A 15,259-nucleotide genomic window follows, 5' to 3' on the forward strand; every position below is an offset into this window, starting at 1 on the left:
CAAATTATCGGCTAGATTACAAGTTTTGCGTTAGAGGCTATGCGGTGCTAACGAGCAGTTTTCTCTCACCGCTCACTTACCTACAGCGCTGGTATTACGGGTTTTTACAAACTCAGCGTTAAAAGACAAAAAGTGAGCGTAGAGCAAAATTTTGCTCCATATCTCACTCCAATACCAGCGCTGTTTAAGTCAGCGGTGAGCTGGTCGTACGTGCCCCATAGGAATCAACGGGGAGTGCCGGCTGCGAAAAAGTCTAACACCTGCAATAAAGCAGCGTAAAACTCAGTAATGCAGCCCCATTGATTCCTATGCGGAAATAAAATTTATGTCTACACCTAACACCCTAACATGAACCCGAGTCTAAACACCCCTAATCTTACACTTATTAACCCCTAATCTGCCGCCCCCAACATTGCAGACACCTACATTATATTTATTAACCCCTAATCTGCCGCTCCGGACATGGCCGCCACCTACATTATACTTATGAACCCCTAATCTGCTGCCCCCAACATCGCCGCCACCTACATTATATTTATTAACCCCTAATCTCCCTCTCCCAATGTCGCCGCAACCTACCTACATTTATTAACCCCTAATCTGCCGCCCACAACGTTGCCGCCACTATAATAAACATATTAACCCCTAAACCGCCGCACTTCTGCCTTGCAAACATTAGTTAAATATTATTAACCCCTAATCTGCCGTCCCTAACATCGTCACCACCTACCTACATTTATTAACCCCTAATTTGCCGCCCCCACTATTCTTAATTTATTAACCCCTAAACCTGTCTAACCCTAACACCCCCTAACTTAAATATAATTTAAATAAATCTAAATAAAATTCCTATCATTAACTAAATTATTCCTATTTAAAACTAAATACTTACCTATAAAATAAACCCTAAGCTATAACTAATAGTTACATTGTAGCTAGCTTAGGTTTTATTTTTATTTTACAGTCAAGTTTGTATTTATTTTAACTAGGTAGAATAGTTATTAAATAGTTATTAACTATTTAATAACTACCTAGCTAAAATAAATACAAAGTACCTGTAAAATAAAACCTAACCTAAGTTACAAGAACACCTAACTCTACACTACTGCCCCAAAGTAATCAGCTCTTTTACCTGTAAAAAAAATACAAACAACCCCCCCAAAAGTAAAACCCACTACCCACACAACCAACCCCCCAAATAAAATACTAACTAAAAAAACCTAAGCTCCCCATTGCCCTGAAAAGGGCATTTGGATAGGCATTGCCCTTAAAAGGGCAGTTAGCTCTTTTGCGGCCCAAACCCTAATCTAAAAAATTAAACCCACCAAATACACCCTTAAAAAAACCTAACACTAACCCACTGATGATCGACTTACTGTTCTGAAGACCGGACATCCATCCTCAAGGAAGCGGCAGAAGTCTTCATCCAACCGGGCTGAAGTCCTCAACGAAGCCGGGAAAAGTCGAAGTGGTCCTCTAGACGGGCAGAAGTCTTCATCCAGACTGCATCTTCTATCTTCATTCATCCGACGCGGAGCGGTTTCATCTTCAAGACATCCGACGCGGAGCATCCTCTTCATCCGGAGTCTTCTTAATGAATGACGGTTCCTTTAAGTACCAGATTTGAGAATATCTGCTGCAATGCAGCATTACATTAAAGTAAAGAAACCTTCCATAAAATTATTTTTTTCATCATGTGTTATTTCTTTTGTATTCTAGAGCCCCCTTTAATGGGAGATTAGATGGTAATATAAAATGATAAATTGTATATATAAAGAAAACTTTGCAATATAATTTCATTATTTATTTTGTCCCCTTTTCCTGTAATTCTATTCTGAAATTGTGAACTTTTCAGTTGCTGTTAGAAATGGAAGTGCAGAACACTGTTATATTTCACATACTCATTGGCTGCACACTCTAGTGACACTCTATTAGGGATTAGGGAACCTAAATAACAACATGGCAGCTCATATTGTTTTATAGACACTAAAATGTTACACTTATCGTGTAAATTTTTAAGCAGCTAATGAAACTTTAAAAAATATATCTACATGTTATTCTCTGACTATTTTTTTCTTTGAATGCATCATTCTATCTAGCATTTATTTAGGACCAGATCACAAGTGGAGTGCTAGATATCGCTTTAAAAAAAGTAATATTATTGCTCCACTTTGTAATACCAGAGCACGCTAATGTGCACTGGTATTACAAGTTAACAGTAATGCTCACGAGAGTGCGCTTCCATAGACTCCAGTGGGAGCCTTGTTCAGATGCTGTCATGGAGAACCTCGCACAGCAAAGGGGGTAAGTCGCATAGCAATGGGCAGCAGATATAAATATATATATATATATATATATATACAGTATACTGATGTGCATATATATATTTATGTGTTAATATGTGTATATTTAATGGGAACACACTATTCCCATAGAACGCAATGTAAAGGTACTTTTCAGTGCCGGTTTAAAGTGCCAACAAACTTTAAAGCCCCAAAACTGCCTAGTGCAGTTATTTTTATTTAAAAAGAAAATGCTAAATTTGATAAGTTCGGTTTATATATATTTATGTATTTACAGACATATATACACATATAAACACATAAATACATATGTACATACACATATATGTACACATATATATATATATACAACACACAGAGAAAGTCCAGCACTCGCTTACAAGCTCTCAGCTAAGATTTAAAGCAAAACTGGAAGAGTTAGTTACTGCATCTGGACAAATGGGACAAGCCCAGGTACCACGTCAAGGTCTCTTCCAAAACCTGGGTCCCTAATACAGCCATACAAATGCAAGGTCTCAATCAAACAAACTGGGAACAAGTCAGGGTTCACAGACTTATGTAATCACCCTAGACATATACAAAACACGGAAGGGGACTGCACTCTCAGACTGGACTGGGTACACATCCCATAACCCTGCAACATGCTCAGCCCTGGGTGCTATAGCACTCTCAGGAAGCTGTGCTATCTCCAGAGTCACAGGCAGTTATCCCCAGACAATCCTGGGTGCAAGGCCCATAGGGAAAATTGCAAAATAAATTAATACAACACACAGAAAAAGTCCAGCACTCACTTACAAGCTCTCAGCTAAGATTTAAAGCAAAACTGGAAGAGTTAGTTACTGCATCTGGCCAAATGGGACAAGCCCAGGTACCACGTCAAGGTCTCTTCCAGAATCTGGGTCCCTCATACAGCCACACAAATGCAAGCTCTCAATCAAACAAATTTGGAACAAGTCAGGGTTCACAGACTTATGTAATCACCCTAGGCATATACAAAACACGGAAGGGGACTGCACTCTCTGGGCTTGTCCCATTTGGCCAGATGCGGTAACTAACTTGCTTTTAATCTTAGCTGAGAGCTTGTAAGCGAGTGCTGGACTTTCTCTGCGTGTTGTATTACGTTTTTTGTAATTTTCCCTATGGGCCTTGCACCCAGGCTTGTCTGGGGTTAACTGCCTGTGACTCTGGAGACAGCACAGCTTCCTGAGAGTGCTATAGCACCCAGGGCTGAGCATGTTGCAGGGTTATGGGATGTGTACCCATTCCAGTCCCCTTCCGTGTTTTGTACATATATATATTTTTATATATATATACATATATACATATATGTGTGTGTACATAATGTATTTATGTGTTTATATGTGTATATATGTCTGTAAATACATAAATACACATATAAATACATAAATATAGACACACACACACACATATATATATATGTATGCACATATTTAGACATGTATATGTATGAATTTCTATGTTAAAACCTTTGCATGCCTTCTTTATTCTGATATCTGAGACCTGATATCTTTGAGCCCTTATAACTTTTAGTGCAATATTTTTTAAATATGTTTTTTATTAGTTGGTGTTATTGTGAGTGCAACTGTACTTTGTAATGTATTTTTTATGTGTTTTGTGCAACTTTTTTGTTTTGCAAAACAGTTAACCAGAGCTCTGAGGATGCAGTAATCATTCTAGTGTAAATCGTGATTGCCAGATTGCGTACTTTCAACTCATTAGATGAGCGATAAGCCTAATGAGCGCAAGCACCCATGATAAACCCCTTATCACTCGCGTTCAAACGCTCCACTCGCAATCTGGCCTTAGTATTGTGAATAACTTTTAGCAACCTCTGTTGATTAATATTTACAGTGCACGAGTGTCAGTACAGATTGGCATTTTTCTTGGAGAATTTTAACACTATGTTGACTGGCTATTTAAACCCTTTATACTAACTATTTGCTAATGGAAGCTCATTATAGATAAAGTAATTACATAATATTATGCATCCAAAATAAACATCTGTGTATTATTATTAAGAAAAATACAGTTAACTGGAAGTCTCCCTTGAGTAATCTGGCCTGTATGCTGTGAGGAAATCGGTTTGGCCAAACCAACCACATATGCTTTAAATAAGTAGCGATTTTGTAACTCCTTATCAAAATCACTTGGGCCTAGATTTGGAGTTTGGCGGTAAAAGGGCTGTTAACGCTCCGCGGGCTTTTTTCTGGCCGCACCATAAATTTAACTCTGGTATCGAGAGTTCAAACAAATGCTGCGTTAGGCTCCAAAAAAGGAGCGTAGAGCATTTTTACCGCAAATGCAACTCTCGATACCAGAGTTGCTTACGGACGCGGCCGGCCTCAAAAACGTGCTCGTGCACGATTCTCCCATAGGAAACAATGGGGCTGTTTGAGCTGGGAAAAAACCTAACACCTGCAAAAAAGCAGCGTTCAGCTCCTAACGCAGCCCCATTGTTTCCTATGGGGAAACACTTCCTACGTCTGCACCTAACACTCTAACATGTACCCCGAGTCTAAACACCCCTACCCTTACACTTATTAACCCCTAATCTGCCGCCCCCGCTATCGCTGACCCCTGCATATTTTTTTTAACCCCTAATCTGCCGCTCCGTAAACCGCCGCAACCTACGTTATCCCTATGTACCCCTAATCTGCTGCCCTAACATCGCCGACCCCTATATTATATTTATTAACCCCTAATCTGCCCCCCTCAAAGTCGCCGACACCTGCCTACACTTATTAACCCCTAATCTGCCGAGCGGACCTGAGCGCTACTATAATAAAGTTATTAACCCCTAATCCGCCTCACTAACCCTATCATAAATAGTATTAACCCCTAATCTGCCCTCCCTAACATCGCCGACACCTACCTTCAATTATTAACCCCTAATCTTCCGAGCGGAGCTCACCGCTATTCTAATAAATGGATTAACCCCTAACGCTAAGTCTAACCCTAACACTAACACCCCCCTAACTTAAATATAATTTACATCTAACGAAATAAATTAACTCTTATTAAATAAATGATTCCTATTTAAAGCTAAATACTTACCTGTAAAATAAATCCTAATATAGCTACAATATAAATTATAATTATATTGTAGCTATTTTAGGATTAATATTTATTTTACAGGCAACTTTGTAATTATTTTAACCAGGTACAATAGCTATTAAATAGTTAAGAACTATTTAATAGTTACCTAGTTAAAATAATAACAAATTTACCTGTAAAATAAATCCTAACCTAAGTTATAATTAAACCTAACACTACACTATCAATAAAATAATTAAATAAACTACCTACAATTACCTACAATTAACCTAACACTACACTATCAATAAATTAATTAAACACAATTCCTACAAATAAATACAATTAAATAAACTAGCTAAAGTACAAAAAATAAAAAAGAACTAAGTTACAGAAAATAAAAAAATATTTACAAACATAAGAAAAATATTACAACAATTTTAAACTAATTACACCTACTCTAAGCCCCCTAATAAAATAACAAAGCCCCCCAAAATAAAAAATTCCCTACCCTATTCTAAATTAAAAAAGTTACAAGCTCTTTTACCTTACCAGCCCTGAACAGGGCCCTTTGCGGGGCATGCCCCAAGAATTTCAGCTCTTTTGCCTGTAAAAGAATAAATACAATACCCCCCCCCAACATTACAACCCACCACCCACATACCCCTAATCTAACCCAAACCCCCCTTAAATAAACCTAACACTAAGCCCCTGAAGATCTTCCTACCTTGTCTTCACCATCCAGGTTCACCGATCCGTCCTGAAGAGCTCCTCCGATGTCCTGATCCAAGCCCAAGCGGGGGCTGAAGAGGTCCATGATCCGGTCAAAGTCTTCATCCAAGCGGGGCAGAAGAGGATCTTCCATCCGATTGAAGTCATCATCCAGGCGGCATCTTCTATGGTCTTCCATCCGGAGCGAAGCGGCAGGATCCTGAAGACCTCCAGCGCGGAACATCCATCCGGACCGACGACTGAACGACGAATGACTGTTCCTTTAAGGGACGTCATCCAAGATGGCGTCCCTCGAATTCCGATTGGCTGATAGGATTCTATCAGCCAATCGGAATTAAGGTAGGAATTTTCTGATTGGCTGATGGAATCAGCCAATCAGAATCAAGTTCAATCCGATTGGCTGATCCAATCAGCCAATCAGATTGAGCTCGCATTCTATTGGCTGTTCCGATCAGCCAATAGAATGCGAGCTCAATCTGATTGGCTGATTGGATCGGCCAATCGGATTGAACTAGATTCTGATTGGCTGATTCCATCAGCCAATCAGAAAATTCCTACCTTAATTCCGATTGGCTGATAGAATCCTATCAGCCAATCGGAATTCGAGGGACGCCATCTTGGATGACGTCCCTTAAAGGAACAGTCATTCGTCGTTCAGTCGTCGGTCCGGATGGATGTTCCGCGCTGGAGGTCTTCAGGATCCTGCCGCTTCGCTCCGGATGGAAGACCATAGAAGATGCCGCCTGGATGATGACTTCAATCGGATGGAAGATCCTCTTCTGCCCCGCTTGGATGAAGACTTTGACCGGATCATGGACCTCTTCAGCCCCCGCTTGGGCTTGGATCAGGACATCGGAGGAGCTCTTCAGGACGGATCGGTGAACCTGGATGGTGAAGACAAGGTAGGAAGATCTTCAGGGGCTTAGTGTTAGGTTTATTTAAGGGGGGTTTGGGTTAGATTAGGGGTATGTGGGTGGTGGGTTGTAATGTTGGGGGGGGGGTATTGTATTTATTCTTTTACAGGCAAAAGAGCTGAAATTCTTGGGGCATGCCCCGCAAAGGGCCCTGTTCAGGGCTGGTAAGGTAAAAGAGCTTGTAACTTTTTAAATTTAGAATAGGGTAGGGAATTTTTTATTTTGGGGGGCTTTGTTATTTTATTAGGGGGCTTAGAGTAGGTGTAATTAGTTTAAAATTGTTGTAATATTTTTCTTATGTTTGTAAATATTTTTTTATTTTCTGTAACTTAGTTCTTTTTTATTTTTTGAACTTTAGCTAGTTTATTTAATTGTATTTATTTGTAGGAATTGTGTTTAATTAATTTATTGATAGTGTAGTGTTAGGTTAATTGTAGGTAATTGTAGGTAGTTTATTTAATTATTTTATTGATAGGGTAGTGTTAGGTTTAATTATATCTTAGGTTAGGATTTATTTTACAGGTAAATTTGTTATTATTTTAACTAGGTAACTATTAAATAGTTCTTAACTATTTAATAGCTATTGTACCTGGTTAAAATAAATACAAAGTTACCTGTAAAATAAAAATAAACCCTATGCTAGATACAATGTTACTATTAGTTATATTGTAGCTATATTAGGATTTATTTTACAGGTAAGTATTTAGCTTTAAATAGGAATCATTTATTTAATAAGAGTTAATTTATTTCGTTAGATGTAAATTATATTTAAGTTAGGGGGGTGTTAGTGTTAGGGTTAGACTTAGCTTTAGGGGTTAATCAATTTATTAGAATAGCGGTGAGCTCCGCTCGGCAGATTAGGGGTTAATAATTGAAGTTAGGTGTCGGCGATGTTAGGGAGGGCAGATTAGGGGTTAATACTATTTATGATAGGGTTAGTGAGGCGGGTTAGGGGTTCATAACTTTATTATAGTAGCGCTCAGGTCCGCTCGGCAGATTAGGGGTTAATAAATGTAGGCAGGTGTCGGCGACGTTGAGGGGGGCAGATTAGGGGTTAATAAATATAATATAGGGGTCGGCGATGTTAGGGCAGCAGATTAGGGGTACATAGGGATAATGTAGGTGGCGGCGATTTGCGGTCGGAAGATTAGGGGTTAATTATTTTAAGTAGCTGGCGGCGACGTTGTGGGGGGCAAGTTAGGGGTTAATAAATATAATATAGGGGTCGGCGGGGTTAGGGGCAGCAGATTAGGGGTACATAAGTATAACGTAGGTGGCGGTCGGCAGATTAGGGGTTAAAAATTTTAATCGAGTGGCGGCGATGTGGGGGGACCTCGGTTTAGGGGTACATAGGTAGTTTATGGGTGTTAGTGTACTTTAGGGTACAGTAGTTAAGAGCTTTATGAACCGGCGTTAGCCAGAAAGCTCTTAACTCCTGCTATTTTCAGGCGGCTGGAGTTTTGTCGTTAGAGCTCTAACGCTCACTTCAGAAACGACTCTAAATACCGGAGTTAGAAAAATCCCATTGAAAACATAGGATACGCAAATGGCGTAAGGGGATCTGCGGTATGGAAAAGTCGCGGCTGAAAAGTGAGCGTTAGACCCTTTAATCAATGACTCCAAATACCGGCAGTAGCCTAAAACCAGCGTTAGGAGCCTCTAACGCTGGTTTTGACGGCTACCGCCGAACTCCAAATCTAGGCCTTGGTAAATTAGTTAAATACAGTTATTATTAAGCAGACATATATTAATGTGGGTAATGCTAGTATTTAGCACAGAGAATAATAAAAAAAGATAAAAAATAAAATAGCAATGTATAACAGTCTAACGGCTAGATTTAGAGTTCTGCGGCCAAAGGGGTGCGTTAGCTACGCATGCTGTTTTTTCCCTGCACCTTTTAAATACCGCTGGTATTTAGAGTTCACAGAAGGGCTGCGTTAGGCTCCAAAAAAGGGAGCGTAGAGCATATTTAATGCCACTGCAACTCTCAATACCAGCGGTGCTTACGGACGCGGCCAGCTTCAAAAACGTGCTTGTGCACGATTCCCCCTTAGGAAACAATGGGGCAGTTTGAGCTGAAAAAAAACCTAACACCTGCAAAAAAGCAGCGTTCAGCTCCTAACGCAGCCCCATTGTTTCCTATGGGGAAACGCTACCTAATTCTGCACCTAACACCCTAACATGTACCCCGAGTCTAAACACCCCTAACCTTACACTTATTAACCCCTAATCTGCCGCTCCCGCTATCGCTGACCCCTGCATATTATTATTAACCCCTAATCTGCCGCTCCGTACACCGCCGCAACCTACTTTATCCCTATGTACCCCTAATCTGCTGCCCCTAACACCGCCGACCCCTATATTATATTTATTAACCCCTAATCTGCCGCCCCCAACATTGCCTCCACCTACCTACAATAATTAATTACCTAATAAATTAATTATTAACCCCTAAAGCTAAGTCTAACCCTAACACTAACACCCCCCTAAGTTAAATATAATTTAAATCTAACAAAATAAATTAACTCTTAATAAATACATTATTCCTATTTAAAGCTAAATACTTACCTGTAAAATAAATCCTAATATAGCTACAATATAAATTATAATTATATTGTAGCTATTTTAGGATTTATATTTATTTTACAGGCAACTTTGTAATTATTTTAACCAGGTACAATAGCTATTAAATAGTTAATAACTATTTAATAGCTACCTAGTTAAAATAATTACAAAATGACCTGTAAAATAAATCCTAACCTAAGTTACAATTAAACCTAACACTACACTATCAATAAATTAATTAAATACAATACCTACAATTATCTACAATTAAACCTAACACTACACTATCAATAAAATAATTAAATACAATACCTACAAATAAATACAATGTTCCGATCAGCCAATAGAATGCGAGCTCAATCTGATTGGCTGATTGGATCAGCCAATCGGATTGAACTTGAATCTGATTGGCTGATTCCATCAGCCAATCAGAATTTTCCTACCTTAATTCCGATTGGCTGATAGAATCCTATCAGCCAATCGGAATTTGAGGGACGCCATCTTGGATGACGTCCCTTAAAGGAACCTTCATTTGTCGTCTAGTCGTCGGAAGAAGAGGTGGAGGTCTTCAAGATGGAGCCGGTCGTCATCGGATGGAACAACATAGAAGATGAAGCTTGGATGAAGATGTTTGCCGGTCCGGATGTCCTCTTCTGCCCGGATAGGATGAAGATTTCTTCCCGAAGATGGACTTCTTCATTTGCCGCTTGGATCAAGACTTCAGCCGGAGGATGGACGTCACTCTTTAGCCCCCGCTTGGGCTTGGATGAAGACATCGGAGGCTCTTCTGGATCGATCGGTGAACCCGGCGTGGTGAAGACAAGGTAGGGAGATCTTCAGGGGCTTAGTGTTAGGTTTATTTAAGGGGGGTTTGGGTTAGATTTGGGGTATGTGGGTGGTGGGTTGTAATGTTGGGGGGGTATTGTATGTGTTTTTTTTTACAGGCAAAAGAGCTGAATTCTTTGGGGCATGCCCCGCAAATGGCCCTTTTCAGGGCTGGTAAGGTAAAAGAGCTTTGAACTTTTTTAATTTAGAATAGGGTAGGGCATTTTTTTTATTTTGGGGGGCTTTGTTATTTTATTAGGGGGCTTAGAGTAGGTGTAATTAGCTTAAAATTGTTGTAATATTTTTCTAATGTTTGTAAATATTTTTTTATTTTTTGTAACTTAGTTATTTTTTATTTTTTGTACTTTAGTTAGTTTATTTAATTGTATTTATTTGTAGGTATTGTATTTAATTAGTTTATTGATAGTGTAGTGTTAGGTTTAATTGTAGATAATTGTAGGTATTGTATTTAATTAATTTATTGATAGTGTAGTGTTAGGTTTAATTGTAACTTAGGTAGGATTTATTTTACAGGTAATTTTGTAATTATTTTAACTAGGTAGCTATTAAATAGTAAATAACTATTTAATAGCTATTGTACCTGGCTAAAATAAATACAAAGTTGCCTGTAAAATAAATATTAATCCTAAAATAGCTACAATATAATTATAATTTATATTGTAGATATATTAGGGTTTATTTTACAGGTAAGTATTTAGCTTTAAATAGGAATAATTTATTTAATAAGAGTTAATTTATTTCGTTAGATTTAAATTATATTTAAGTTAGGGGGGTGTTAGTGTTAGGGTTAGACTTAGCTTTAGGGGTTAATACATTTATTATAGTAGCGGTGTGGTGCAGTCGGCAGATTAGGGGTTAATTATTGTAGGTAGGTGGAGGCGCCGTTGGGGGCGGCAGATTAGGGGTTAATAAATATAATATAGGGGTCGGCTGTGTTAGGGGCAGCAGATTAGGGGTACATAGGTATAATGTAGGTTGCGGCGGTGTACGGAGCGGCAGATTAGGGGTTAAAAAAAATATGCAGGTGTCAGCGATAGCGGGGGCAGCAGATTAGGGGTTAATAAATATTATGTAGGTGTCGGCGGTATTAGGGGCAGCAGATTAGGGGTACATAGGGATAACGTAGGTTGCGGCGGTGTACGGAGCGGCAGATTAGGGGTTAATAATAATATGCAGGGGTCAGCGATAGCGGGGGCGGCAGATTAGGGGTTAATAAATATAATATAGGGGTCGGCGGTATTAGGTGCAGCAGATTAGGGGTACATAGGGATAACGTAGGTGGCGGCGGTGTACGGAGCGGCAGATTAGGGGTTAAAAATTTTTAATAGAGTGGAGGTGATGTGGGGGGACCTCGGTTTAGGGGTACATAGGTAGTTTATGGGTGTTAGTGTACTTTAGAGAACAGTATTTAAGAGCTTTATAAACCGGCGTTAGCCCAGTAAGCTCTTAACTACTGACTTTTTTCTGCGGCTGGAGTTTTGTCGTTAGATTTCTAACGCTCACTTCAGCCACGACTCTAAATACCGGCGTTAGAAAGATCCCATTGAAAAGATAGGATACGCAAATGGCGTAGGGGGATCTGCGGTATGGAAAAGTGGCGGCTGCAAAGTGAGCGTTAGACCCTTTCCTGACTGACTCTAAATACCAGCGGTAGCCCAAAACCAGCGTTAGGAGCCTCTAACGCTGGTTTTGACGGCTACCGCCAAACTCTAAATCTAGCCGTAAGAAAGCAGAGATTCTCTCATCAGCACCATACACTGGTAGATTAAAGGGGCATGAAAGACAAAATTAAACATTTATGATTCAGGAAAAGCATTTCATTCTAAGCTGCTGTCCAACTGCCCCCCTGCTGCCCTGTAGAAATGCCCGTAGGAAATAAGGGGTTAATGAGTTCCCGTAGACAAATAACATTGTTGAAATTTGGCTAAACCACTTGACATCCTGAAGCAATCTTTGGAGAAAGCTAAATAATTTGTTTTCTCTGACGAATGATTAGTTAGAAAACATAATTTATGCTTACCTGATAAATTCCTTTCTTCTGTAGTGTGATCAGTCCACGGGTCATCATTACTTCTGGGATATTACTCCTCCCCAACAGGAAGTGCAAGAGGATTCACCCAGCAGAGCTGCATATAGCTCCTCCCCTCTACGTCACTCCCAGTCATTCGACCAAGGACCAACGAGAAAGGAAAAGCCAAGGGTGAAGTGGTGACTGGAGTATAAATCAAAAAATATTTACCTGCCTTAAAAACAGGGCGGGCCGTGGACTGATCACACTACAGAAGAAAGGAATTTATCAGGTAAGCATAAATTATGTTTTCTTCTGTTAAGTGTGATCAGTCCACGGGTCATCATTACTTCTGGGATACCAATACCAAAGCAAAAGTACACGGATGACGGGAGGGATAGGCAGGCTCTTTATACAGAAGGAACCACTGCCTGAAGAACCTTTCTCCCAAAAATAGCCTCCGATGAAGCAAAAGTGTCAAATTTGTAAAATTTGGAAAAAGTATGAAGCGAAGACCAAGTTGCAGCCTTGCAAATCTGTTCAACAGAGGCCTCATTCTTGAAGGCCCAAGTGGAAGCCACAGCTCTAGTAGAATGAGCTGTAATTCTTTCAGGAGGCTGCTGTCCAGCAGTCTCATAAGCTAAACGAATTATGCTACGAAGCCAAAAAGAAAGAGAGGTAGCGGAAGCTTTTTGACCTCTCCTCTGCCCAGAGTAAATGACAAACAGAGAAGACGTTTGTCGAAATTCCTTAGTTGCCTGTAAGTAAAATTTTAGAGCACGGACTACATCCAGGTTGTGCAGTAGACGTTCCTTCTTTGAAGAAGGATTTGGGCATAAGGAAGGAACAACAATCTCTTGATTGATATTCCTGTTAGTAACTACCTTAGGTAAGAACCCAGGTTTAGTACGCAGGACTACCTTATCCGAATGAAAAATCAAATAAGGAGAATCACAATGTAAGGCTGATAATTCAGAGACTCTTCGAGCCGAGGAAATAGCCATTAAAAATAGAACTTTCCAAGATAACAACTTTATATCAATGGAATGAAGGGGTTCAAACGGAACGCCCTGTAAAACATTAAGAACAAGGTTTAAACTCCATGGTGGAGCAACAGTTTTAAACACAGGCTTAATTCTGGCCAAAGCCTGACAAAAAGCCTGGACGTCAGGAACTTCTGACAGACGTTTGTGTAACAGAATGGACAGAGCTGAGATCTGTCCCTTTAATGAACTAGCAGATAAACCCTTTTCTAAACCTTCTTGTAGAAAAGACAATATCCTAGGAGTCCTAACCTTACTCCAAGAGTAACCTTTGGATTCACACCAATATAGGTATTTACGCCATATCTTATGGTAAATCTTTCTGGTAACAGGTTTCCTAGCCTGTATTAAGGTATCAATAACTGACTCAGAAAATCCACGTCTTGATAAAATCAAGCGTTCAATTTCCAAGCAGTCAGCTTCAGAGAAGTTAGATTTTGATGTTTGAAGGGACCCTGTATCAGAAGGTCCTGTTTCAGAGGTAGAGACCAAGGTGGACAGGATGACATGTCCACCAGGTCTGCATACCAAGTCCTGCGTGGCCACGCAGGTGCTATTAGAATCACTGATGCTCTCTCTTGTTTGATTCTGGCAATCAATCGAGGAAGCAACGGGAAGGGTGGAAACACGTAAGCCATCCTGAAGTCCCAAGGTGCTGTCAGAGCATCTATCAGGACTGCTCCTGGATCCCTGGATCTGGACCCGTAACGAGGAAGCTTGGCGTTCTGTCGAGACGCCATGAGATCTATCTCTGGTTTGCCCCAACGTCGAAGTATTTGGGCAAAGACCTCCGGATGAAGTTCCCACTCCCCCGGATGAAAAGTCTGACGACTTAAGAAATCCGCCTCCCAGTTCTCCACTCCCGGGATGTGGATTGCTGACAGGTGGCAAGAGTGAGACTCTGCCCAGCAAATTATCTTTGATACTTCCATCATAGCTAGGGAGCTTCTTGTCCCTCCCTGATGGTTGATGTAAGCTACAGTCGTGATGTTGTCCGACTGAAACCTGATGAACCCCCGAGTTGTCAACTGGGGCCAAGCCAGGAGGGCATTGAGAACTGCTCTCAATTCCAGAATGTTTATTGGCAGGAGACTCTCCTCCTGACTCCATTGTCCCTGAGCCTTCAGAGAATTCCAGACGGCACCCCAACCTAGAAGGCTGGCGTCTGTTGTTACAATTGTCCAGTCTGGTCTGCTGAATGGCATCCCCCTGGACAGATGTGGCCGAGAAAGCCACCATAGAAGAGAATTTCTGGTCTCTTGATCCAGATTCAGAGAAGGGGATAAGTCTGAGTAATCCCCATTCCACTGACTTAGCATGCACAGTTGCAGTGGTCTGAGGTGTAAGCGTGCAAAGGGTACTATGTCCATTGCCGCTACCATTAAGCCGATTACCTCCATGCATTGAGCCACTGACGGGTGTTGAATGGAATGAAGGGTGCGGCAAGCACTTTGAAGTCTTGTTAGCCTGTCCTCTGTCAGGTAAATCTTCATTTCTACAGAATCTATAAGAGTCCCCAGGAAGGGAACTCTTGTGAGTGGAACGAGTGAACTTTTCTTTTCGTTCACCTTCCATCCATGTGACCTTAGAAATGCCAGCACTAACTCTGTATGAGACTTGGCAGTTTGAAAGCTTGAAGCTTGTATCAGAATGTCGTCTAGGTATGGAGCTACCGAGATTCCCCGCGGTCTTAGTACCGCCAGAAGAGCACCCAGAACCTTTGTGAAGATTCTTGGAGCTGTAGCCAATCCGAATGGAAGAGCCACAAACTGGTAATGCCTGTCTAGGAAGGCA

The 15,259-nt window shown here is 40.5% G+C and overlaps 1 protein-coding gene across 1 annotated transcript in view; it reads left to right on the forward strand.

Moving 5' to 3' along the window:
• The window catches only part of LOC128660439 (collagen alpha-6(VI) chain-like), a 534,497-nt gene that overhangs the window by 325,564 nt on the left and 193,674 nt on the right, over positions 1 to 15,259 (forward strand). The window lies entirely within an intron of this gene.

The sequence above is a fragment of the Bombina bombina genome, chromosome 5 (assembly GCF_027579735.1).
Source record: "Bombina bombina isolate aBomBom1 chromosome 5, aBomBom1.pri, whole genome shotgun sequence".
Lineage (NCBI taxonomy): Eukaryota > Metazoa > Chordata > Amphibia > Anura > Bombinatoridae > Bombina > Bombina bombina.